General features: G+C 38.7%; 2 protein-coding genes across 3 annotated transcripts in view; one reads left to right on the forward strand and one right to left on the reverse strand.

Annotated features, from left to right (window-relative positions):
• Positions 1–26867, forward strand: part of LOC124511173 (zinc finger protein 568) — a 389983-nt gene that overhangs the window by 206797 nt on the left and 156319 nt on the right. The gene's annotated exons all lie outside the window — the stretch shown is intronic.
• ZNF260 (zinc finger protein 260) overlaps positions 1–26867 on the reverse strand; it is a 143267-nt gene that overhangs the window by 24327 nt on the left and 92073 nt on the right. For both annotated transcript variants that reach the window (XM_047078165.1, XM_047078164.1), the window contains exon 1: positions 5529–5646. The gene's annotated coding sequence lies outside the window, so the exon portion shown is untranslated. Of the gene's footprint in view, positions 1–5528 lie in introns of those variants that run through there.

Here is a 26867-nt window from a genome sequence, read left to right on the forward strand (position 1 = left end):
ATTCTACCAAACATTTATGGAAGAGATAACACCTATTCTCTTGAAGCTGTTCCAAAAAACAGAAATGGAAGGAAAACTTCCAAACTCATTCTATGAAGTCAGCATTACCTTGATTCCCAAACTAGACAGAGATCCCACTAAAAAGGAGAACTACAGACCAATTTCCCTGATGAACATGGATGCAAAAGATATTAGCCAACCGAATCCAACAATACATTAAAAAAATTATTCACCGTGACCAAGTGGGATTTATACCTGGGATGCAGGGCTGGTTCAATATCCACAAAACAATTAACGTGATTCATCACATCAATAAAAGAAAGGACAAGAACCATATGATCCTCTCAATAGGTGCAGAGAAAGCATTTGACAAAATACAGTATTCTTTCTTGATAAAAACCCTCAAGAAAGTAGGGATAGAAGGATCATACTTCGAGGTCATAAAAGCCATATATGAAAGACCCAACACTGATACTACCCTCATTGGGGAAAAACTGAGAGCTTTCCTCCTAAGGTCAGTAACAAGACAGGGATGTCCACTCTCGCCAGTTATTCAACATAGTATTGGAAGTCTTAGCCTCTGCAATCGGACAATACAAAGAAATAAAAGGCATCCAAATCGGCCAGGAGGAGGTCAAACTTTTACTCTTTGCAGATGACATGACACTGTATATGGAAAACCCTAAAGATTCCACCAAAAAACTGCTAGAACTGATTCATGAAGTGAGCAAAGTTGCAGGATATAAAAATCAATATACAGAAATCAGTTGCATTCTTATACACCAACAATGAAGCAAAAGAAACAGAAATCAAGGAATTGATCCCATTTACAGTTGCACCAAAAACCATAAAATACCTAGGAATAAATCTAACCAAAGAGGTGAAAAATCTATACGCTGAAAACTATAGAAAGCTTATGACAGAAATTGAAGACGACATAAAAAAAATGGAAAAAGATTCCATGCTCCTGGATAGGAAGAACAAACATTGTTAAAATGTCAATACTACCCACAGCAATCTACATATTCAATGCAATCCCTATCAAAATAACACCAGCATTCTTCACAGAGCTAGAACAAACAATCCTAAAGTTTGTATGGAACGCAAAAAGACCCCAAACAGCCAAAGCAATCTTGAAAAAGAAAGCCAAAGCAGGAGGCATCACAATCCCAGACTTCAAGCTATACTACAAAGCTGTAATCATCAAGACAGTATGGTACTGGCACAAGAACAGACACTCAGATCAATGGAACTGAATAGAGAACCCAGAAATGGACCTACAGACATATGGCCAACTAATCTTTGACAAAGCAGGAAAGACTATCCAATGGAATAAAGACAGTCTCTTCAGCAAGTGGTGCTGGGAAAACTGGACAGCGACATGCAGAAGAATGAACCTGGACCACTTTCTTACACCATACACAAAAATAAACTCAAAATGGATGAAAGACCTAAATGTAAGACAGGAAGCCATCAAATTCCTCAAGGAGAAAGCAGGCAAAACCTCTTTGATCTTGCCCGCAGCAACTTCTTACTCAACACGTCTCCAGAGGCAAGGGAAACAAAAGCAAAAATGAACTACTGGGACCTCATCAAAATAAAAAGCTTCTGCACAGCGAAGGAAACAATCAGCAAAACTAAAAGGCAACCAACAGAATGGGAGAAGATATTTGCAAATGACATATCAGATAAAGGGTTAGTATCCAAAATCTATAACGAACTTATCAAACTCAACACCCAAAACACAAATAATCCAGTGAAGAAATGGGCAAAAGACATGAATAGACACTTCTCCAAGGAAGACATCCAGATGGCCAACCGACCCATGAAAAAATGCTCAACATCACTCATCATCAGGGAAATACAAATCAGAACCACAATGAGATACCATCTTACACCTGTCAGAATGGCTAACATTAACAACTCAGGCAAAAACAGATGTTGGTGAGGATGTGGAGAAAGAGGATCTATCTCTTTTGCACTGCCAGTGGGAATGCAAGCTGGTGCAGCCACTCTGGAAAACAGTATGGAAGTTCCTCAAAAAGTTAAACATAGAAATACCCTATGACCCTTGGTGCAGCCACTCTGGAAAGCAGTGTGGAGGTTCCTCAGAAAATTAAAAATAGACCTACCCTATGACCCAGCAATAGCACTGCTAGGAATTTACCCTAGGAATTTACTCCTGCTAGGATACAGGAGTACTGATGCATAGGGGCACTTGTACCCCAATGTTTATAGCAGCACTCTCAACAATAGCCAAATTATGGAAAGAGCCTAAATGTCCATCAACTGATGAATGGATAAAGAAATTATGGTTTATATACACAATGGAGTACTACGTGGCAATGAGAAAGAACGAAATATGGTCCTTTGTAGCAACGTGGATGGAACTGGGAGTGTCATGCTAAGTGAAATAAGCCATACAGAGAAAGACAGATACCATATGGTTTCACTCTTATGTGGATCCTGAGAAACTCAACAGAAACCCAAGGAGGAGGGGAAAGAAAAAAAAAAAAAAAAAAAAAAAGAGGTTAGAGTGGGAGAGAGCCAAAGCATAAGAGACTCTTAAAAACTGAGAACAAACTGAGGGTTGATGGAGGGTGGAAGGGAGGGGAGGGTGGGTGATGGGTATTGAGGAGGGCACCTTTTGGGATGAGCACTGGGTGTTGTATGGAAAGCAATTTGACAAAAAATTTCATATATTGAAAAAAATAAAATAAAATAAAATAAAATAAAATAAAATAAAATAAAATAAAATAAAATAAAATAAAATAAAAAAGAAATACCCTACGACCCAGCAATTGCACTAGTAGGTATTTATCCATGGGATACAGGTGTGCTGTTTCGAAGGGACACATGCACATGGAAAGAGCCCAAATGTCCATCGATGGATGAATGGATAAAGAAGATGTGGTATATATATACAATGGAGTATTACTCAGCAATCAAAAAGAATGAAATCTTGCCATTTGCAACTAAATGGATGGAACTGGAGCGTATTATGGTAAGTGAAATTAGTCAGAGAAAGTCAAAATTCACATGACTTCACTCATATGAGGACTTTAAGAGACAAAACAGATGAACATAAGGGAAGGGAAACAAAATATAAAAACAGGGAGGGGGACAAAACAGAAGAGACTCATAAATATGGAGAACAAACAGAGGGTTACAGGAGGGGGTGTGGGAGGGGGGATGGGCTAAATGGGTAAGGGGCATTAAGGAATCTACTCCTGAAATCATTGCTTCACTGTATGCTAATTTGGATATAAATTAAAAAAAAAAAACAAAAAACAAAACAGGATATACAAGGGGCACCTGGGTGGCTTAGTCAGTAAAGCATCCAACTTCAGCTCAGGTCATGATGTTGTGGTTTCTGAGTTAGAGCCCCAAATCTGGCTTACTGCTGTCAGTGCAGAGTCTGCTTTGGATATTCTGTCTCATCTTTCTGCCTCTTTCCAGCTCATGCTCTCTCTCAAAAATAAACAAGGATTTAAAAACAAAAAATAAATTAAAAAAAAAAAACCTTTGGAAAACACACACACACACACACACACCCACACACACACACCCCAGAATATCCAAATAGCCAATAAACCTGTGAAAAGATGCTGAACATCATTACCCATCAGGGAAACAAATTAAAACTGCGATGAGGAGTGCCTGGGTGGTTAAGCAACCAACTTCGGTTCAGGTCATGATCTCACAGCTCATGAGTTTGAGCCCCGCGTGGGGGCTCTGTGCCCTCAGCAAAGAGCCTGCTTGGAATTCTCACTTTCTCCTCTCTCTCTGCCCCTCCCCTACTTGTGCTTTCTCGCTCTCAAAATAAATAACCTTAAAAAAAAAAAAACTGCGATGAAATTCCACTACATAACCACCAGAATAATTAAAAGACTGGCAATCTCAACAGAGCCAATGTGGAGCAACTCTCATACATTGCTGGATGGATTGGTACAACCACATGAGAAATTGGTAGAATCTATTAAACAAATGTCCACCATATTATCTAGCAATTCCACTCCTAAATATTTAGCCAAGAGAAAAGCATTTACATGTTCACCAAAAACAGAGAATGTTCATAGCAGCAATACAATCTGTAACAGCCAAAAAATGTAAACTATCAAATGTCCATCAACAGTGTAAGCAATTAATACATTGCAATACATCCCCATGTAATGACAACTAAGTACAACTACAGTGGACAACTTGGACGAATCTCAGACATAATGTGGAAGAAGCCAGGCATAAAAGAGCACATGCTATACAATTCCATTCATATGTGAAGTTCAAGAATGGGTAAAATTAATGGCGATAGACTTCTGAACAGTGATTGTGGGAGAAATAACTGGGAAGGGGCATGAGGGAACCTTCTGGGGTGCTGGCCATGTTCTTTATGTTGCTTTAGGAAATTGTGTTACAGCTGTATACTTAGGATTTGTGCACTTTATGCTCTATCTCCTAAAGATGTTTTTTAAAACTTTGAGAATCATGTTTTGGTAGAAACATGGAGCGATGAGAAGTTTCAAATATTGCTGTGCAAGCATAAATGTGCACACCCACTTAGGTAATTATTTTGGTACTACTGAGTAAAGTGTAGGATATCATATGAGCCAGCAATTCCACTGTCAGGTAGAGAAACTCATGCACATGTATCCGCTGTAAAAGAATGCTGTGGCAGCGCTGTGTACAAAGTCGGAAACTAGAAACAATTCAAACACCCATCATTAATTGAAGGGATGAATAACAAGGGTATACTTCAAAGGATGTAATGCAAAGAAAACAAATGAACCACTACTATATTTAATATGACAATTGTCTAAAACATAGTTGTACAAATAAGCAAAATAAAAGACAAAAGACCATATGATAGCATTTGCAAAAGTTTTAAAACGAGGGAAAACCATAGTATAATATGTAGGTAGGTATACAACCTAAGTGAAAAAACCTCATATATTTATCCAGTCACCCAAAACATAATCACACGACCACCACGGGGACAGACAGCTAGAGGTAACCCATAACCAAAGCAACAGGGCCAACACCCTGGGCCTCAACGGTCACATAAGCACAACCACACATTTACCAAGAGGACATTCAGTCACAACCGCACTGACACAGGCACCACACGCCCGCAGATGGTCGCACAGTCACAATCACACTATCCACAGATAAAACCACATAGAATTCACAAGTACCCCCAACTGTACTCTGCAGCACACAGTCACAGAGTCGCACAATCACACGCCCTAACGGGAACAAACACTATTATTACATCTACCGAGTCACAAGCTCCCCACACCTTCACACACAATGCCGCACGTGGTCCCAATCACTCACTCACTCTCTCCCTTTCTCACACACACAAACACCACCGAGTCACATCCAATCACACCAGAACAGTCACGAGCTCCCAGACCGTGCTGCACACGGGTAATCACTGGAAGCACACACCACAGGAACAGCTAGTCACAACCACACGGTCATTCACTACATACTACCAGCCAGACACAATCACACAACTTCAATCTTACCTCCTCCGCCGTACAGAGCCGAGCCTCCGGCCCCGCCCTCTCCTAGGGAGCCTCACCCCAGGCCTTCCAAGCTTCCAAAACAGCGGTACCCTCCACAGCGGTGCAACAGTTGTGGGTGCAGACCTGAGGGTACCGCCAGCGCGTGACTTGGAGGCTGAATTCACGCGAGAATCACAACGATGCCGAGGAGTCCTCTGGGAAATGTAGTCAGAAACTTACCTGTGGCAGGCAAGATGGCTCCCGGTCGCCAGAATTTCTGTCAGGGGTTAGCTGAGGCCCTGCTTAAAGGATTGCGCCCCCTCATGGAACCGCGCACCGGAGGCCTCACAAACGCTGGCACGGCCTTAGGCAGTGGCTTCCAAAAGCTACTCTGACGTGTTTGAAATGGGGTTCCTTCTCCGGCCCACCCTCCTATCCTCAGGAGTTGTACGGACTCAGGAAGAGGAGGGCTAGTTTGGTTTAGGTAAGATAATTCGCACCATTGAGCCTTCTGGGAAATGTAGTTCGGAGCAGGGAGAGCGTTGGATGGACCCTTTGAAATTCGTCTTGATTCTTCACTGCTTGCGCCTGGCTACACCCCAGAGACTTCTTGGGAGGGTCATTGCGCCCAAGGAGTGCGCAGACTTCTTTGGTCGCTTTTTCGGCCTTTGTTCAGGCGGGAGTTTGGCGTGGGGCTCCTCTGTGCAAACGAGTTGTGGGATCTGAGCTTCTGAGACTTAAAGCTAGGGTGACCAAAAGGGAGGAGACTGGAAACCTGCAACGGGATTGGGGAGATCCAAGGGGAGGAATTGCTAAACGTGAAACGGGTTTGGAAACGCCAAAAGGGAGGGGTTTGCGACGTTGCAAAGGGGGCTGGTATTCTGTGCTATTGATTTGTGTGTGAAAGTCTGGGCTTGAGGAGAGTGATGGGGTGGTGAGTCAGCCTTTGCGGGAAGCAAGTAATGGGATTCCAGGTGTGTGTGATTTAAGGTGTTGGGGGGTCGTGGGGAGAGGGAGAAACAGTACTCAGGAGTTTGTGTCTGGGTGTGTAATTGGTAATTTAAATAAATATCATTGTATGACTGGGATGTATCTTGGAGATAATCTCTGAGCCACAATAATAAAACAGTAACAAGGATAGATTTTCCTAGAATGTGTTTTTTCTTTAAAATATTTTTAATGTTTATTTATTTTTGACAGAGAGAGAGAGAGAGAGAGAGAGAGAGAGAGAGAGAGAGAGAGAGAGCATGAGCGGGGGAGGGGCAGAGAGAGAGGGAGACAGAATCTGAAACAGGCTCCAGGCTCCGAACGGTCAGCACGGGGTCCCACGCGGGGCTCTAACTCATGACCTGAGCCGAATTCGGACGCTCAACCGACTGAACCACTCAGGCACCCCTTTTTTAAGTATTTTGGTGGGAGAAAGTTTACATAATTGAGCTGATAAGTGACTTAAAGCCTGACTTTTGGGTAAAACCAGTAGCATTGTTATGGAATTGAAATAAAATTAGCATTGTTCTCTTAAAAGAGAAAGTATTTGAAAAGGACTTTTTTTTGTTTATTTATTTTAAAAAAATTTTTAACGTTTATTCATTTGGGGGAGGGGCAGAAAGAGAGACATACACCTAGAATCCGAAGCAAGCTCCAGGCTCTGAGCTGTCAGCACAGAAGACTGCTTGGGGCGCAAACCCATGGACGGGGAGTTCATGACCTGAGCTGAAGTGGGCCCTTAAGAGACTCAGCCACCCAGGCGTCCCTGTTGTTTTTGTTTTTGTTTTTTAAATGAACTGCTTGCTCTACTTAAAGTACAGACCTTGGAGACATAGCAGTTCAGATGGGATATAGGTCTAAAGGAGCTGATTTGTGAAATCCTGGGCTAAGAAATAAAGCATGAAGGTAGTGTGGACCATTGCAATAGCAGAGAAGTAAATTAGTGTCATTCCCATTTTATGAAGAGAAAAACTTGGCTTAGAGAGATCAAGGAATATAAGTTTATAGTTCCTTAAGGAGCCTACTCAGACAAACTAATTTAGTAATTCCCTCCACTTACCCTCAGACCAGGTGGATTTTATTAGGTGTAAAAATAGATTGTTCCTAATTGCAAAGATGCTTTATCCAGATATGTTACTACAGTTACTTTTAACATTATTTTGTTTTGTCTTTTAAATATTTGTTTGTTTGTTTATAGTTTTGAGAGAAACAGTGGGGAAGGGAGAGAGAGAATCCCAAACAGGCTAAGTGCTGTCAGCGCAGAGCCCCCTGCCGGACTCGATCTTACTAACCATGAGAGCATGACCCGAGGCGAAATCAAGTGTCAGGTGCTTAACCAACTGAGACACCCAGGCGCCTGTAAACATTTTATTTTTAAGTAATCTACACCCAACATGGGCACAAACTCACAACCCAGAGATCAAGAGTTGTATAGTCCACTGACTAAACCAGCCAGGCACCCAACATAATTTTAAATAAAAAGGAGAATGTAAGGTAGTTGGGTCTAAAATTCCTGTAAGTTTTATATATACAAACAAAAACTTAGAATAGGATAAAATTCTTCAGGATAATCTTAGCAAAAAATAAATCCTATTTAAGAAAAAGTTAAAAACCCTATGAGGATACACAAAAAAAGACTTAAATGAAAAATTATACCATATTCTTGAATAGAAATCCTTTATTATAAACAATGTCATTTAAATTAATTTATGAATTTAACATGATCCCATTGAAAATATCTTTCTCTAGATAGGTAGGGGTTATTTTAAAGTTCAAATGGAGGGGCACCTGACTGGCTCATTTGGAAGAGCATGTAACTCTTGATCTCAGGGTCATTAGTTTGAGCCCCATGTTGGGTGTAGAGATTACTTAAATAAATATTTAAAAAACAGGGGCGCCTGGGTGGCGCAGTCGGTTAAGCGTCCGACTTCAGCCAGGTCACGATCTCGCGGTCCGTGAGTTCGAGCCTCGCGTCAGGCTCTGGGCTGATGGCTCAGAGCCTGGAGCCTGTTTCCGATTCTGTGTCTCCCTCTCTCTCTGCCCCTCCCCCGTTCATGCTCTGTCTCTCTCTGTCCCAAAAATAAATAAACGTTGAAAAAAAAAAAAATAAAGGTCAGGGTGCCTGGGTGGCTCATTGGTTAAGCGTCTGACTTCAGCTCAGGTCATGATTTCAACATTTGTGGGTTTGAGCCCCACATCAGTCTCTATGCGGACAGATAGTTCAGACCCTGGAGCCTGCTTCGGATTCTGTGTCTCCTCTCTCTCTCTCTCTGCCCTATACCACTTGTACTCTCTCTCTCTCTCTCTCTCTCTCTCTCTCAAAAATAACATTTAAAAAAAAAAGTTTAAATGTAAAAACAAAGGCAAGAACAGACAATCTAATTGGAAGAAAAAAAGCAGTGTGGGGCATATGGGACTAGTCTTATAACAAAACATATGCTAAAACTTCAAAATTTAAATAATACAGGATTGTCATCTGAATGGACAGACCAGTGGAACAAAATAGAGAATCCAAAAATAGAACTAAATGAAGGATTCTAGTGTATGGTGAATGGGGCATCTCAAATCAGTTGGGAAAAAGATGGACTTTTCAATAAAGGTAATAGGGACAATTTGATTTTCTAGAAAGAAGAGGATGGATTATGCCATGTACTGAATCCAGAATTAATTCCAAATGGGTCAAAATTTAAAATTGAAACAAAAAACTTAAATTACAAAGACTGAAACCTTGAGTGAATTACTTTATAACCATGGAGGAGGGAAAGCCTTTCTAAACTTCAAAAACTAAAAATCAAAACATAGAAGATTAATTATCCCTACTACATGAAAAAAAAAGTTAAAGTGACAAACTGGAAACATATTTGCATTTTGTGTTACAAACAAATGACTAAGCTCCCTAATGTATTAGGAGCACCAAAAAAAAAAAAAAAAAAAAAGATTTAAAGAAAGACTAACAACCCAATAAGAATGGAAAAGAGATTAACAAACAAAACATAGAACATAGTCCCATGTTCTCAAATATGTGAAAATACACCCAATCTCATTCACAATCAGATAAATTCCATTAGACATATATGGAGATATTTATTCTTACGGACTAGAATGGCAAAAATTCCCCAAAGATGAAAACCTTTATTGTTAGAGGGACTGCAGATTGTTACAAACTTTTTGAAAGACAATTTGGCAACATCTTTCAAAATTCCAATTGCATTTAACTTTCACTGAGCAATCCCCTCTGGGATTTTATCCTACAGTTATGATGATGTATATCCAATATTATACATATAACAGTCTTCACAATGCAAAATATTGATAATTAGCCATAAATAAGCCATTGAACATAGTGCAACACTATGTAATTGGAGAGAAAACTGAGAACACTGTCTATGGCCTGATACAAAAAGCCTCCGAAATATATTAAATAAAAACAAAAAGAAGATGCAGAACCTTATGTTATAATATTCTACTTTTTGTATAACAAAGGGGAGGAGTGCATATGAATAAATATTTGTGTTTGCATGAAGAACTGAAATTTGCAAAAGAAACTAGTAAAAGTGATTTCTGTGGCAGCCATTGGTGGCAAGAGGGTGGGTAGCGACAAAGAAAGGAGTAATTTTTCACTGGGACATACTCTTTATTTTTTATTTACTTAAAAAAATATTTATTTTGAGAGAGAGCGTGCTTGTGAGCAGGGGAGGGGCAGAGAGAAAAAGGGAGAGAGAGAATCCCAAGCAGGCACCACACTGTCCGCGCAGAGCCTGATGCAGGGCTCAATTCCATGAACCATGAGATCATGACCCGAGCCAAAATCAAGAGACAGACATTCAACCAACTGAGCCACCCAGGTGCCCTGGGACATACTCTATACATAAGCTTTCATTTATTGTCACCTTTACATGAGAAAGAAGAGTTGACTTCTTCACATTCTTTCCAAAAACATCACAACTGCATTCTTGACAATTTCCTTGGCTTCCTTGAGACCACTCTTTCATTTTTCTAATTCTAATCCTCTGATCACTAAAACAAATAACAACAGCAACAAAAATATCCATGAATTGTTTTTCCACTTGTCTTTTTATTTTTTTATATGAAAAAAATTTGTTTTAACGTTTGAGAGAGAAAGAGACAGACCTTGAGCAGCAGAGGGCAGAGAGAGGAGACACAGAATCTGAAGCAGGTTCCAGGCTCTGAGCTGTCAGCACTGAGCCCCCTGTGGAGCTCGAACTCACAAACTGGGAGATCGTGACCTGAGCCAAAGTCTGACGCTTAACTGACTGAGCCACCTAGGTACCCCTTTCCACTTGCCTTTTTAAAGTTAGGATTCTGTCATTGACCATCTCCTCTTATGTGTACTTTGTTTTGTTTTGTTTTCTTTTGTTTTTCAGCAACCATATCCATATCATAGCTTTGGCAATATTTACTGGCTCATGAGCATCAAATTTGTTTCCATTCTAGGACTATCTTTTTTTTTTTTGAAATTTACCATTTCAACCATTTTTATTTTTTTAAATTTTTTTAAATTTTATTTTTTATTTTTTTAAAATTTACATCCAAATTAGTTAGCATATAGTGAAACAATGATTTCAGGAGTAGATTCCTTAATGCTTCTTACCCATTTAGCCCATCTCCCCTCCCCCCAACCCCTCCAGTAACCCTCACTTTGTTCTCCATATTTATGAGTCTCTTCTGTTTTGTCCCCCTCCCTGTTTTTATATTATTTTTGTTTCCCTTCCTTATGTTCATCTGTTTTGTGTCTTAAAGTGAAGTCATGTGATTTTTGTCTTTCTCTGACTGACTCATTTCATTTAGCATAATACCCTCCAGTTCCATGCACGTAGTTGCAAATGGCAAGATTTCATTCTTTTTGATTGCCGAGTAATAGTCCATTATATGTATGTATATACCACATCTTCTTTATCCATTCATCCACCGATGGACATTTGGGGTCTTTCCATACTTTGGCTATTGTTGATAGTGCTGCTATAAACATTGGGGTGCATGTGTCCCTTCGAAACAGCACACCTGTATCCCTTCGAAACAGCACACCTGTATCCCGTGGATAAATGCCTAGTAGTGCAGTTGCTGGGTTGTAGGGTAGTTCTATTTTTAGTTTTTTGAGGAACCTCCGTGCTGTTTTCCAGAATGGCTGCACCAGCTTGCATTCCCATCAACCATTTTTAAATGTACAGTTCAGTGGCATTAGTACATTCACATTATTGTATTAGCATCACCACTATCCATCCCCAGAAATCTTTCATCACCCTAAACTTAAACTCTGTACCCATTAAACAATAATTAGCCATTTACCTTCCCTTCATCCCCTTGTAACCACTCTGCTACTTTCTGTCTCTATGAATTTGACTATAGGTTCTGCTCATGTAAATGAAACCATACAATATTTTTTTGTGTCTGGATTATTTAACTTGGCATATAATATTTTAATGGTTCATTCTTGTAGTCTGTATCAGAATTTCATTTTGAAGGCTGAATAATATTTCATTGTACATTCATATCACATTTTGTTTATCCACTTATCTGTTGAAGGACATTTGAGTTGTTTTCATCTTTTAGTTATTGGGAATAATGCTTAAGTGAACATGGCTCTACAGATAAGTTTTTGAAACCCTGCTTTCAGTTCTTTTGTGTGTATACCTAGAAGTGGAAATACTGGATCGTATGATAACTAAGTGTTTAATTTTTTGAGGAACTGCCATCTGTTCTCCTCAATGGCTGCATCATTTTATATTCCTTCTGGCAGTGCGCAAGGATTCCAATTTCTCCATATCCTCACCGACTCTTGTTATATTCTGGGTTTTTTTCTTTAGATAACAGCCATCCTAATGGGTGTGAAGGGTGTCTCATTGTAGTTTCGGTTTGCATTTCTTTGATGACTAATAATGTTAAGCATCTTTTTGTGTACTCATTTTTTAATTGAGTTGTTTGTTTTATTGTATTGAATTATAGTTATTTATACATTTTGATCAGATACATGATTCACAAATATTTTCTCCCATTCTGTAGATTACCTTTTCACCCTGTTTATAGTATCCTTTTTTGCACAAAAGTTTTTAATTTTGAGGAAGTCCAATTTGTTTGTTTTGTTGCCTATGCTTTTAGTGTCATGTTCAGGAAATCATTGCCAAATTCAGTGTCATGAAGATTTTCCCTCATATTTTCTTTTAATAATTTTATAGTTTTAGTTCTTTTGTTTAGGTCTTATATCCCTTTTCAGTTAATTTTTTTTATGTGGTGTAAAGTAAGGGTCTAACTTCATTATTTTGCATGTGAATATCCAGTTTTGCCAGCACCATTAGATTATTTCCAAGCTTATGCTAACATATTTGTAATAGATATCCTGGTTGTTTTGAGGGTTCCCAAGATTACCCTAAAGTTTGATGATTCAGTGAAGGCATTACAAGACCCAGAAAAGCTGTTATATTCGTGGTTATGATTTATTACAGTGAAAGGATACAAATTAAAACCAGCAAAGGAAAAATGAGCATAGGGTAGAGTCTGGAGAGAATAGGCATAAGCTTCTGGTTGTTCTCTCCCAGTGGAACTGCACAGAGAACACTTAATTCTCCCAGAAATGGTGTGTAACAGACAGCACATGTTGTTGCCAACTAGGATAATGTGTTGCCAACTAGAATAATGTACTTGAGCCTTGGCGTCCAGAGTTTTTATTGGGGGTTGGTCACATAGGTATGAGCACTCACAATGAATGACCTTAGCTCTTCAGTCTCTAGCCTCCCCCCACCTCCCTCCCAGAGGTCAAACTGATGCAACATAGCTCAAAACTCCAGGCATGCAAAAAGCAGGTACTCCCATAAATCACATTGTTAACATAAAATATTTGACATAGCTTTAGGTTTCTGAGATTCAAAGACACCCTTATTAGGCAGGATATTCCAAGGGCTCAGAGGCTGTCTCCCAGGAGCTAGTCACAGACCAGTCCTTTTTTTTTTTTTTTTTTTGAAACATGTAAGGTTTGAGCATCCCAAGCATGCTGATGCTTTACTACACTCTTTACTACACACTTGTATAGATAGATTTGCATGTATGTGCTAGTTTATTTATGGTAAATCCCAAAATTGGAAGTGCTGAGCCAGAGGTTAAATGTATTCATAATTTTTATAGAAAGAGGTGAATTGCTGTTCAAAAATGTTAGCCCAATTTATAGTCCTACAAGAAGGTAAACGAAACTGCCTGTTTTATATTCTATAAAGTAGAATATTCAGCAAATAGATATCAACAAATAGATATGGAGTGCTATTATACAATAGGCACTTTTATTCAACAAATAGATATCGAGTGCTAATTATATAGGCACTCAAGATGCATCAACAAATAGATATCAAGTGCTAATTGTACAATAGGCACTCAAGATACATCAGTAAAAAAACCAGAAATCCCCATCTTCAAGGGGATTTCTATGTAGTGTTGTCAGATAGTAGAGGGTGGAAAGAGACAGTAATCAAATATATAAACTCATATATATATATGAAATCAGATGGTAATAAGTGGTATAGAAAACAATGAAGCAGAGAAAGCAATAATGAGAGGACAGATGCAACTTTAAATAGAGTTGTCAGGTATGATCTCACTGTGAAGGTCAAATCTGGCAAAGATTTGAAGGGGGAGAAGGGAGAGAAACATGGAAATTTGGGAGAAGACCATTCTAGGCAGAAGAGACAGCTAATACAAAGGCCCTGAAGTGGGGGACTGAACTTAAGGTTAAAGGCACAGCCCTCCAGACTTCCAGATCTGCCCAAGACCTACATCAACTGCAAGTTTAGGGGTTCCATGGCTACCCTCACTTCAGACCAGCTGGCTACAAATTTTCAGGTCCCTTGGATGCCCTCAATTTTGATAACTTGCTATAGCAACTCAGGGTACTTGGGAAAACACTGTACTTGTTATTGCAGTTTTATTATAGCAAAATGATACAAATCAGAACCAGCCAAAAGAGCAAAATCTGGGACTTAGAAGGTCCCAAATGTCAAAGCTTCCATGTCTCCGTGGGTGTATTACCCTCCCAGTATCAATGAGTGGCAATACGTGCATGGAGTATTGCCAATCCAGGAAGCTCACCCAAGCTTCTATGTCCAGAATTTTTATCAATGCTTCATCACATTGGCATGATTTATTGAATCATTGGCAATGTGAATGAACTCAATTTTCAGCCCTCCTCCACTCCCTAGAGGTTAGGCTGTAGTGTGGCTCAAAGCCCTGAATGTCTAATCACACAGTTGGGTCTTTCTGGTGTGGGCCAGTCCCTACACTGAGTCATCTCCTTAGTGTAAACTCTTTTTTTAATGTTTATTTATTTGAGAGAGAGAGCAAGTGGGGGAGGGGGAGGAAGAGAGAGGGAGACAGAATCAATCCTAAGCAGGCTTCACACTGTCAGCACAGAGCCTGAGGCAGGGCTCAATCCCATGAACCGCGAGATCATGACCTGGGCTGAAACCAAGAGTTGGACGCTTAACCAACTGAGCCACCCAGGTGCCCCTCCTTAGCATACACTATTGAGGGGTCCACCATAAATCACCTCATTATCATAATGCATCAGATGTGGCCTGAGGGGGCTTCCATGAACAGAACATTCCTATCATTTGATAAATTCTAAAGGTTTAGAGGTTACCTTCTGGGAGCCCAGACAAAGGCTTTAGGTAAAGTTAATTCTTCACTACACATCCTCTCACTAGTCTTGAGAAGAGTTATGTAGTCAAATGCAACAAGAAAACTAGTATTTCAGTTTGTTTGTTTTTTTTTTTTCCCCCTGGAGACATTTCTCAAGTTTTTTTCCTGCTACATTCTAAACTTGCTTTTCTTTATACTTGTTAGTTAGCTCTCATCCTAGGATATTATCTTATCATCCCTCTTGGGTATTTTCCTGCATTTCTCTCCTGTGTGGTATTTCTTCTGTCCTTGATGTCATCTCTTCCTTTCTCTTGAGCTACAAAAATTGACCCTTGAACAACACTGATTTGAACTGCATGAGTCCACTTATATGTGGATTTAAAAAATATATATACAGTAGAGTACTGTAAATGTATTTTCCTTATGATTTTCTTAATATTTTCTTCAGTTTACCTTATTGTAAGAATACAGTATATAATACATATACCAAATAAATGTTAATCAACTACTTATGTTATCAATAAGGCATGTGGTCAACAGTTGGCTATTAGTAGTTAAGTTTTGGGGGAGTCAAAAGTTACAGAGGACTTTTGGCCGTGTGAGGCCAGCACCCCTAACCCCCACATTGTTCAAGGGTCAACTGCACCTCATTTTTGTGGAATACATCCTCCAGTAATGTCCTGGATAAAGTATTTGGGCCTCTGAATGTATAAAAAGTCTTTGTTTTATCTTCTCAGTCGATGAATAATTTGGCTAGATTTACACTTTTAAGTTAAAATTGTTTTCCCTCAGAATTTTGAATGCATTGTACTAAATAGCTTAACATAAACACGGTGTCTATCCTGGGAAGTTTATGACCTTTGGATACTTGTACTTTTGTATAGGACAGGTTTTTCCCTCTTTGTATTTAGGATGATCTTCTTATCCCCAGAATTAAGAAATTTAATAATGATATGCATTAGTGTGGGTCTTTTTAAAAAAACTGTTTTTGGACACTTGTGTGTTTTTTAATATGGAGACTCACAATGTATAGTTTTAGGAAATTTTCTTGTTTTAGTTCTTCAGTATTTTCTGTAATTTTATTCTCATTCTGGTTGTCTTTATTATTTATTATAAAAAAATTCCAAATATACCCAGAATTAAAGAGAACTATTTTTAGATAATTTTTGAAGCATTTTGTATTTATCCTCTTCTTTTCTTTTTTCTTTTTAAAGTTTATTTATTATTTTTAGTAATCTCTACACCCATTGTGGGGCTTGCACTCATAACCCTGAGATCAAGAGTCTCATGATCTACTGACTAGGCCAGCCAGGGACTCCTATGCTCTTATTTTCTAATCTTCCCCCTACTGTTAGGGTGGCCGGTGACAAGGGTGGCAAGAATTGCACAGAGTGGAGCAAAAAGCAAGACAGAGTTTATTCACTGTCCAAGAGAGGAGAAGGGCCAGACATCTAGACAAATGTCAGCCCCAAGTTTCTGTCAAGCTGGGCCTTTTTAAGGGTTCTGAAGTATGTTGAGAGGGTTGTAGGTGGGCCTATGGAAGGTGGGTATGGGGAGGGGGTCGACTCCTGGCCAGATAGAACAGGAGGTGGCAGGTTTTCAAGGGGCTGGGATGTGGGTTGTGATCAGGCTAGAGAAGAATACATTCTCTGAGAACGTAGGGCCCCCATGACCTAGAAAAACAGAGTTAAGGCCAAATGCTGCACCTGTGAGTTTTGTCTGTAAGTGTGGCTGGGGAGAGGTGGGGGCTTTGAATAGATTGCTTTTACCTACTTTTCTAACTCTGTACTTTTCTGCATTTTGGGAAATTTACTCAACTTTTTTCTTCCTTTTTTTTTAAACCTTTTATTTATTTCTTTTTTTTTCTTTTTCAAGTTTTTATTTCATTTCCAGTTAGTTAACATACAGTGTAATATTAGTTTTAGGTGTCAAATTCAGTGATTCAACACCCAGCCCTCATCACAAGTGCCCTGCTTAATACCTATCACCCATTTAACCCATCCCCTCACCCTATTACCTTCTTTCAAATTGATGATTTTGGGTTGCCTGGGTGGCTCAGTCGGTTAAGTGTTTGACTTTGGCTCAGGTCATTTGTGAGTTTGAGCCCTGCATCAGACTGTGTGCTGACAGCTTGGAGCCTGGAGCCTGCTTTGGATTCTATGTCTCCATCTGTCTCTGCCCCTCCCCCATTCACACTCTGTCTCTCTGTCTCTCTCTGTCTCTCTGTCTCTCTCTCTCTTTCTCAAAAATAAATAAACATTAAAAAATTAAAAATAAATTGATGATTTCCAAAAATATATTTCTGTATAAGACATGATTATTTTCATTGCTTCATTGCTGCAGTATTTGCTGTTGGCTTTCAGTGTAGTGTTTATTTGTAAAGTTTCTTCTGGTCCTGGCATTATAGATCTAGTTTTCATGTTCAAGGTGTCCCTGAATTATTTTGTGATCATTGACTGTCCTTTCAAATTTAACATGACCTGGGGCACCTGGGTGGCTCAGTCAGTTAAGCTTCCAACTCTTGGTTTCAGCTCACGTCATGATCTCAGGATTCGTGGTTTCAAGCCCCTCATCAGGCTCTGCACTGACAGTGCGGAGCCTGCTTGGTATTCTCTCTCTCTCTCCCTCTCCCTCTGTCCCTTCCCAGCTTGTGCCCAAGCTCTTTCTTTCTCTCAAAATAAATAAACTTAAAAAAATTTAATATGACCTAAAAAGTTGATTATAACATCTGAGCCCATCATTTGAAAAGGGATAGGAAGGTGACTTAATCCCTGTTTTCATCTGCCGCTGCTTAGCCTCTTATCCCCAAGTCAGTTGTGACTTAGGTTTCTCTAGATGATAGATACCCTGTATCCTGCCAGAATGATATTGTGACAGTCATCTTGCTGGGAAGGTTGAGAGACCCACTGCTCTTTTGCATTTTTCCCCCCAGCCACACTCTGTGTATGCTTTGTGAAAAATCAACTTTATTGAGGTATAATTTAAATATAATAAAATGTACCCATTTTAATTGTTCAGAGAGTTTTGTGTATGATTATTTGAGAACTCTTTGCCTAACATAAGGTCAGGAAGTTCTTTTCTGTTTTCTTCTAAAAGTTTTAAAGTTTTACATTTTATTTTATTTTTATTTTTTGAAGTTTATTTATTTTGAGAGAAAGAGTGAGTGACCAGGGAGGGGCAGAGAGAGAGGGCCTGCCCAAGGAGGGGCTCGATCTCATAACCACGAGATTGTGACGAGCCTATATCAAGAATTGGAGGCTTAACCAACTGAACCACCCAGGCACCCCAAGTTTTACATTTTAATTTAGACATATGACCCATTTTTTTAATGCTTATTTATTAATCTTGAGAGAGAGAGAGAGCAAACAGGAGAGGGGCAGAGAGAACTGGAGAGAGAATCCCAAGCAGGCCTCATTCCCAGCATGGAGCCCCTTGTGGGGCTCGATACGCCCCTAGACATACGATCCATTTTGAGTTAATTCTTCTGTAAGGCTTATGATAAGATTTTTCATTCTTTTTTGTTTTGCATTTGATGTCCAATTGTTCCAACACCATTTGTTGAGAAAAGACTATTTTTTCTATATTTGAATTGCTTTTGCACTTCGGTCAAAAATCATTTGACTATATATAAGTACACTTATGGATTCTAATCTCTAATCTGTTTTGTTTATTTTTACCCCAATACAACACTACCCTTTAAAAATGGATTTACAGGGGCACCTGGGTGGCTCAGTCGGTTAAACGTCTGACATCATTTCCATTTTGATGCCTTTCCTTCTTCTTTTTAATTTAACTGTTTTTTTTTTTCTTATATCACTGGCTAGGACTTCTGGTATGACATTGAATATGACATTGAATACATATCATTGTATTGTTCCTAATCTGGAACAGAAGGCATTCATTCAGTGTCTTACCATGCATGAGATAGGTCCTCTATTAGTTTATGAAAGGTCATTTCTGTTCTAGCTTGCTGAGAGTTTCAATCATGAATAGACATTAAATTTTGTCAAATGTTTTTTTTTTCTCTGCATTAATGGATATGATCATATTTTTTTGGTTTGTTACTATGGTGTATTACATTAATTAGTTTCCATATATTAAACCAGTGTTGCATCCCTGAGATTAAAACCAATTTGCTTTGATGCACTCTATATTGCTGTCTTTGATTTCTAACTTTTTGTTTAGCAGATTTGTGTCTATATTAATAAGAAACATTGGTCTATACTTTTTTGGGTATTGCCTTTGTCTGGTTTTACTTTCCAAGTAATGCTAGCTTTATAAAATGAGTTGGAACATTTTCCCTTCTGTTTTTGTTTTTTTTTTTTTTTTTTTTGCTAGAGATTGTGCAGAATTAACATTATATATATCCTTTAAGTATTTGGTAAATTACAACCACAAAACCATCTAGGCTAGAATTTTCTTTCTTGGAATATTTTAAACTATGAATTCAATTTTTTTCTTTTGTTAATTGAAGTATAGTTGTTATATAACATTATATAAGCTTAGGGTACATAACATGTTGATTTGGTGTGTTCATATATTGCAGTATAGTTGCCATTGTAGCATTGCTAGCACCTCTACCACATTACATAATTATAATTTTTGTGTGTGTGTGGTGGGACTAATTAAGATCTCATCTCTTGGGGCGCCTGGGTGGCGCAGTCGGTTAAGCGTCCGACTTCAGCCAGGTCACGATCTCGCGCTCCGTGAGTTCGAGCCCCGCGTCAGGCTCTGGGCTGACAGCTCAGAGCCTGGAGCCTGTTTCCGATTCTGTGTCTCCCTCTCTCTCTGCCCCTCCCCCGTTCATGCTGTGTCTCTCTCTGTCCCAAAAATAAATAAAAAACGTTGAAAAAAAATTTTTAATAAAAGATCTCATCTCTTAACAAGTTTGATGTTTATAATACAGCATTGTTGTTCATAATCACAATGCTGTGCACCAGATCTCCAAGACTTATTTATCTACTAGTTGCAACTTTGTACTCTTACACAATATATCTCTTATACCCCATCTCCTAGCTCTTGGTAACCACCATTTTACTCTCTGTTCTTATGATTTTTGGTTTTGGGGTTTTTGGTTTTTTTAGATTTCACATGGAAGTGATATCATACAGTATTTATCTTTCTCTGTTTTATCTCTTTAGTATAAAATCTTCATAGTCCATCCACATTGTTGCAAATGGCAGGATTTCCTTCTTTCTCGTGGCTGAATAACATTCATGTGTGTGCATGTGTGTGTGTGTATCACATCTTCTTTGTCGATTCATTGTTGAAGGGCACTTGGGTTGTTTCCACACCTTGGCTATTGTGAATAATGCTGTAATAAACATGGGAGTGTACATCTCTCCCATATAGTATTTTCATTACCTTTGGGTATATACCCCAAAGTGGAATTTTTGGGTCATATGATAGTTTTATTTTTACTTACTAGTCTATAAGTGTTTATTTATTTTTGAGAGAGGGAGAGAGTGTGTGCATGCACTAGTGGGGGAGGGGCAGACAGAGAGGGAGAGAGAGGATCCAAAGTGGGCTCTGTGCTGACAGCAGAGAGCCTGATGCAGGGCTCAAACTCATGAACCGTGACATCATGACCTGAGTCAAGTCAGTCGCTAAACTGACTGAGCCACCCAGGGGCCCCTATTTTTTTTAATTTTTTAAAGTTTATTTCTTTATTTTGTGTGTGAGATAGAGGAGGAGTAGAGAGAGCAGGAGAGAGAGAGAATCTCAAGCAGACTCCATGCTCTGCTCTGAGCCTGACACAGGGCTTGATCCCTGACTGTAAGATCATGATCTGAGCGAAAATCAAGAGTTGGACACTCAGCTGACTGAGTCACCCAGGCACCCCATGATAGTTATATTTTTAATTTTTTGAGGAACCTCCATTTTGTTTTCCATAGTAGCTGAACAAATTTACATTGCCATCAACAGTATACAAGGGCTCCCTTTCTTCACCTCCTCACCCACTCTTGTTATCCCTTCTTGATGATAACCATTCTAACAGGTGTGAAGTGATATGTTGTGGTTTTGATTTGCCTTTCCCTGATAAGTAGTGATGTTGAGCATGTTTTCATGTACCTGTTAGCCATTTGGATGCCTTCTTTTGAAAAATGTCTGTATAGTTCCTCTGCCCACTTTTTATTTGGATTGTTTGGAGTTTTTTTGCTATTGAGTAGTATTCTTTACATATTTTGGATATTAAACCCCATCCAATAAATATATGACTTGCAAATATTTTCTCCCATTCTGTAGCTTGCTTTTCATTTTGTTGATTATTTCTTTTGCTGTGCTGAAGTTTTTAAGTTCTCTGTGGTCCCACTTACTTACTGATTTTTGCTTATTGCCTTTGCTTTTGGTGTCATATCCAAAAAAATCATTGTTAAGGCCAATGTTGTGGGACTTCTCTATGTTTTCTTCTAGGAGTCTTATGGTATGATATCTTTTTTTTTTTTTAAGTTATTTTCAGGCCTGGATGATTTGGGTTTTTTTTTTAAGTTTATTTATTTTTTGAGAGAGAGAGCATGAGCAGGGGAGGGGGAGAGAAAAGGGGACAGAGGATCCAAAGAAGGCTTTGTGCTGACAGCGGAGAGCTGGTGTGGGGCTTGAACTCACTAACTGTGAGATAATGATCTGAGCCAAAGTCAGATGCTTAACCAGCTGAGCCACCTAGGCACCTCTGGTATGGTATCTTGTGTTTAAGTCTTCCATCAGTTTCTAGTTAGTTTTTGTGAGTATAACAGGAGTCCCAATTCATTTTTCTGCAGGTGGTTATCCAGTTTTCCCATTACCACTTGTTGAAGAGACTATCCATTTGGTGTTCTTAGTTCTCCTTTTGAATATTAGTTCACTGTATATGTGGGGATTTAATTCTGGGCTCTAATCTGTTCCATTGCTCTGTTTTCTTTTTTGTTTTTTACTCTTTTATTATTTTATTTTAATTCCAGTATAGTTAACATACAGTGTTATATTAGTTTCAGGTGTGCAATATAGTGATTCAACAATTCCATGCATCACCCAGTGCTCTCCTCAATCCCCCATCCCCCCACCCACTTCCTCTCTGGCAACCTTCATTTCTCAATAGTTAAGTCTCTTGCTTGGTTTGTCTCTCTTTCTCTCTTTCTTTTCCTTTGCTCATTTGTTTTGTTTCCTAAATTCCACATATGAGTGAAATCATATGGCATTTGTTTTTCTCTGACTGACTTATTCCACTTAGCATTATACTTTCTAGCTCCATGTATGTCATTGCAAATGCCAAGATTTCATTCTTTTTTATGGCTGAGTAATATATATACCACATCTTCTTCCATTCATATATAGATGGATACTTAGGATGCATCCATAATTTGATGTTTCTCTCTTTATGCCAGTACCATACTTTTTTATAGCTTTGTAGTATAGTTTAAAACAAGATGTGTGATGCCTCTGGCTTTTTTCTTTCTCATGTTTGCTGTGGCTATTCAGGGTTTTTTGTGGTTCCATACAAAATTTAGGATTATTTTTTTCTGTCTCTGTGAAAGATGTCCCTGGAATTTTGATAGGGATTGCATTGAATATGTACATGGCTCTGGGTAGTGTGGACATTTTAACAATATTAATTTTTCCAGTCATAAACATGAGACATCTTTCTATTTGTATCTTTCTCAATTTCTTTCAACAAAATCTTATAGTTTTCATTGTACGGATCTTTTGCTTCCTTGGTTAAATCTATTCCTAGGTATTTTATTGTTTTCAATGTTATTCTGAATGGAATAGCTTTCCTTGCTTCTATTTCAGATATTTCTACATTTCAGTATATAGAAATGCCACTGATTTCCATATGTTGATTCTATTTATTTTTTATTTTTTTTATCTTTTTTGAAAAAATATTTCTTTATTTTGGGGAGACAGAGAGAGTGCAAGCAAGGGAGGGGCAGAGAGAGAGGGAAACACAGAATCCGAAGCAGTCTCCAGGCTCCCAGCTGTCAGCACAGAGCCTGATGTGGGGCTTGAACCCATGAAGTGTAGGATCATGACCTGGGCCGAAGTTGGACACTCAACCAACAGCCACCCAGATGCCCCTATTTTTAATTTTTTTAAAGTTTTAATTAATTTATTTATTTTGAGAGAGAGAAAGGATGAGCGGGGGAGGGGCAGAGAGGGAGGAGAGAGTGAGAATCTGAAGCTGGCTGCACTGTTAGTGCAGAGCCTGATGCAGGGATTGAACTCATGAACCATGAGATCATGACCTGAGCCAAAGTCAGATGCTTAACCGACTGAGCCACCTATGCACACCATACATTGATTTTATATGCTGCAACTTTACTGAATTCTTTAATGAATACTAACTCATCAAAGTTTTTTGGTTGAGTATTGGGATTTTTAATATATAAAATGTAATATGCAAATAACAGCTTTACCAGTTCCTTTTTGATTTGGATGCCTTTTATTTCTTTGTTTTGCCTAATTGCTCTAGCTAGGAGTTCCAGTACTATATAGAATAGGAGTGATGAAAGTGAGCATCCTTTCTTTTTCCTGATCTTAGAGAAAAAGCTTTCAATTTTTCATCATTGAGTATAATGTTAGCTGTGGGTTTCCCATATATGGCCTTTATTATGTTGAGGTATGTTTCCTCTGTACCCAGTCTATTGAGGATTTTTCTCACGAAAGGACAGTGTACTTTGTCAAATGCTTTTTCTGCATCTACTGAGATGATTGTGTGATTTCTATGTTTCATTGTTTTTTTGTTTTTTATTTTATTTTTAAAATGTTAATTAATTAATTTATTTATTGAGGGAGAGAGAGAGAGAGAGAGAACATGAGCAGGGGACGAACAGAGAGAGAGAGGGAGACAGAGAATCCTAAGCAGGTTCCGTGCTATCAGTGCAGAGTCTGATGTGGGGCTCCAACTCACAAACAGTGAGATCATGACCTGAGCCAAAATCAAGAGTCAGATGCTTAACCAACTGAGCCACCCAGGTGCCTCTATCTTTTACTCAATTAATGTGGTGTGTCAGATTTATTATTGACATCTGGATGTTGAATCATCCTTTCATCCCAGTGATAATTTCTCCTTGGTCATGGCTTACAGTCCTTTTTAATGTATTGAGGTCAGTTTACTAATATTTCATTGAGAATTTTTAGATCTATAATCATTGGGGACATTGATACGTAGTTTTATTTTCTTGTAATGTCCTTATTTGGCTTTGGCATCAGGCTAATGCCAGCCTTGTAGAATGAGTTTCACAACTCATTCTACCTTTTCTTCAAATTTTTGAGAGATTTTGAGAAGGATTGGCATTAATTCTTCTTTAGTGTTTGGTAGAATTTGCCAGTGAAGCTGTCTGGTCCTAGGGGTTCTGTGTTGGGAGATTTTTGATTACTGATGATAGTAAGTTGTGTGTTTTCTAGAAATGTATCCATTTCTTCTAGGTTATCTAACTTGTTGGCATATAATTGTTCATAACAGCCTCTTATGATCCTATGTATTTCTGTAATATCAGTTGTAGCATCTCCTCTTTCATTATTGATTCAATTTATTTGAGTCCTCTCTCTTTTTATTTATTTATTTTTAAATGTTTATTCATTTTTTGAGAGAGACAGTGGGGAGGGGCAGAGAGAGAGGGAGACACAGAATCTGAAGCAGTCTCCAGGCTCTGAGCTGTCAGAACAGGGCCTGATGCGGGGCTTGAACTCATGAACCATGAGATTATGACCTGGCCGAAGTCGGACGCTTAACCAACTGAGCCACCCAGGTGCCCCGAGTTGTTTCTCTTTTTAGTCTAGTTAAAAGTTTGTTGATTTTGTTTTCAAAAAGCCAGCTCTTATTTTAACTGATCTTTCTATTTTTTTTTTCTGATTTCTATTCTATTTGTTCCATTCTGACCTTTATTATTTCCTTCTTTCTGCTAACTTTGGGTTTAATATGTTCTTTTTTTCTGGTTCCTTGAGGTATGAACTTTGGTTGTTTATTTAAGATCTTTCTAATTTCCTAATATGTTTATTATCATTATAAACTTCCCTCTCAGAACTGCTTTTGCAACATCTGATAAGAGTTTTGGTTGTTGTATTTCCATATTCATTTGTTTTGAGATTTAAAAAATTTCTCTTTTGATTTGTTCTTTGACCCACTGATTGTTCAGAAGTGTGTTTTTTCATTTCCACATATATGTAGATTTCCCAGCATTTTTCTTGTTGATTTCTTGTTTCATACCATTTTGGTCTGAAAAGATACTTGGTATGATTTCAGTAATCTTAAATTTGCTAAGACTTGTTTTGTTGCCTGTCATATGATCTATCCTGGAGAATGTTCTTTGTGCACTTGAGAAGAACACATATTCTGCCATAGTTAGATGGACTGTTCATTTTTTTTAAAGTTTGTTTGTTTGTTTGTTTGTTTGTTTGTTTGTTTTGAGAGAGAGAGAGAGAACGTGCGAGTCAGGGAGGGGCAGAGAGAAAGGGAGAAAGAGATTCCCAAGCAGCCTCTGCAAATCAGTGTAGAGCCCAACATGGGACTCAAACCCATGAAACATGAGATCAAGACCTGAGCCAAAGTCAGATGTTTAACTGAATGTGCCACCCAGGCACTCCTGGAGGGATTGTTCTATGTATGTGTTTTAGGTTCGTTTGGTCTAAAGTATGGTTCAATTCCAATGTTTCTGTGTTGATTTTCTATCTGAATGATCCATCCATTGTGAAAAGTGGGTTATTGCTCCCCTACTGTTGTTGGCATTGCTGTCTTTCTTTCTTTAGATCTGTTAACACTTGCTTCATATATTTAGCTGCTCCCATGTTGGATGCATAAATATTTAAACATTTTAAAAAATGTTTCTTTATTTATTTTGGAGAAAGAGAACAAGCAGCGAGAGGTGGAGACAGAGGATCCCAGGTGGGCTCTATGCTATCGGTGCAGAGCCCATCTCGGGACTCAAACTCATGAACCGTGAGACTGTGACATGAGCTGAAATCAAGAGTCCGTAGCTTAACTGACCGAGCCACCCAGATGCCTTATTTACAAATGTTTTATCTTCTTACTGGATTGATCCCTTTATATTATATATTAAGCTTCTTTGTCTGTTACTACAGTCTAAGTCTTAAAGTCTATTTTTCTGATGTAAGTATAGCTTCCCTATCTTTCTTTTGGTTTCCATTTGCATGGAATATCTTTCAGTGTGTATGTCTTACAGCTAGCATATAGTTGGATCTTGCTTTTTTATTCATTCAGCCATTCTATGTCTTTTGCTTGGAGAATTTTGTAATTGTTGATAGGGGCACCTGGGTGGCTTAGTTGGTTAAGCATCCGACTTCAGCTCAGGTCATGATCTTGCGGTTTGTGGATTTAAACCCCTTGTAGGGCTCTGTGCTGACAGCTCAGAGCCTGGAGCCTGCTTCGGATTCTGTGTCTCCCCCTCTCTCTGCCCCTCCCCCACTCACACTGTCTCTCAAAAATAAATAAATATTAAAAAAACCTTTTATTTATAAATTTTTTTAAGTTTATTTATTTATTTTGAGAGAGACAGAGACAGTGCAAGTGGGGGGAGGGGCAGAGAGAGGGAGACAGAATTCCAAGCAGACTCACACTGTCAGCTTAGAGCCCAATGTGGGGCTTGAATTCACAGAACCGTGAGATCATGACCTGAGCCAAAACCAAGACTTGGACACTTAACTGACTGAGCCACCCAGGTGCCCCCCCCCGCCCAATTTTTTTTAAATAAAAAATAGATAAAATAATTGTTGACAGATTTGGACTTATTATTGCCATTT

The sequence above is a fragment of the Lynx rufus genome, unplaced genomic scaffold, assembly GCF_022079265.1.
Source record: "Lynx rufus isolate CCGP_SWC_20201006 ecotype Redwood Valley unplaced genomic scaffold, mLynRuf1.p SCAF_16, whole genome shotgun sequence".
In the NCBI taxonomy this organism is placed as follows: Eukaryota; Metazoa; Chordata; class Mammalia; order Carnivora; family Felidae; genus Lynx; species Lynx rufus.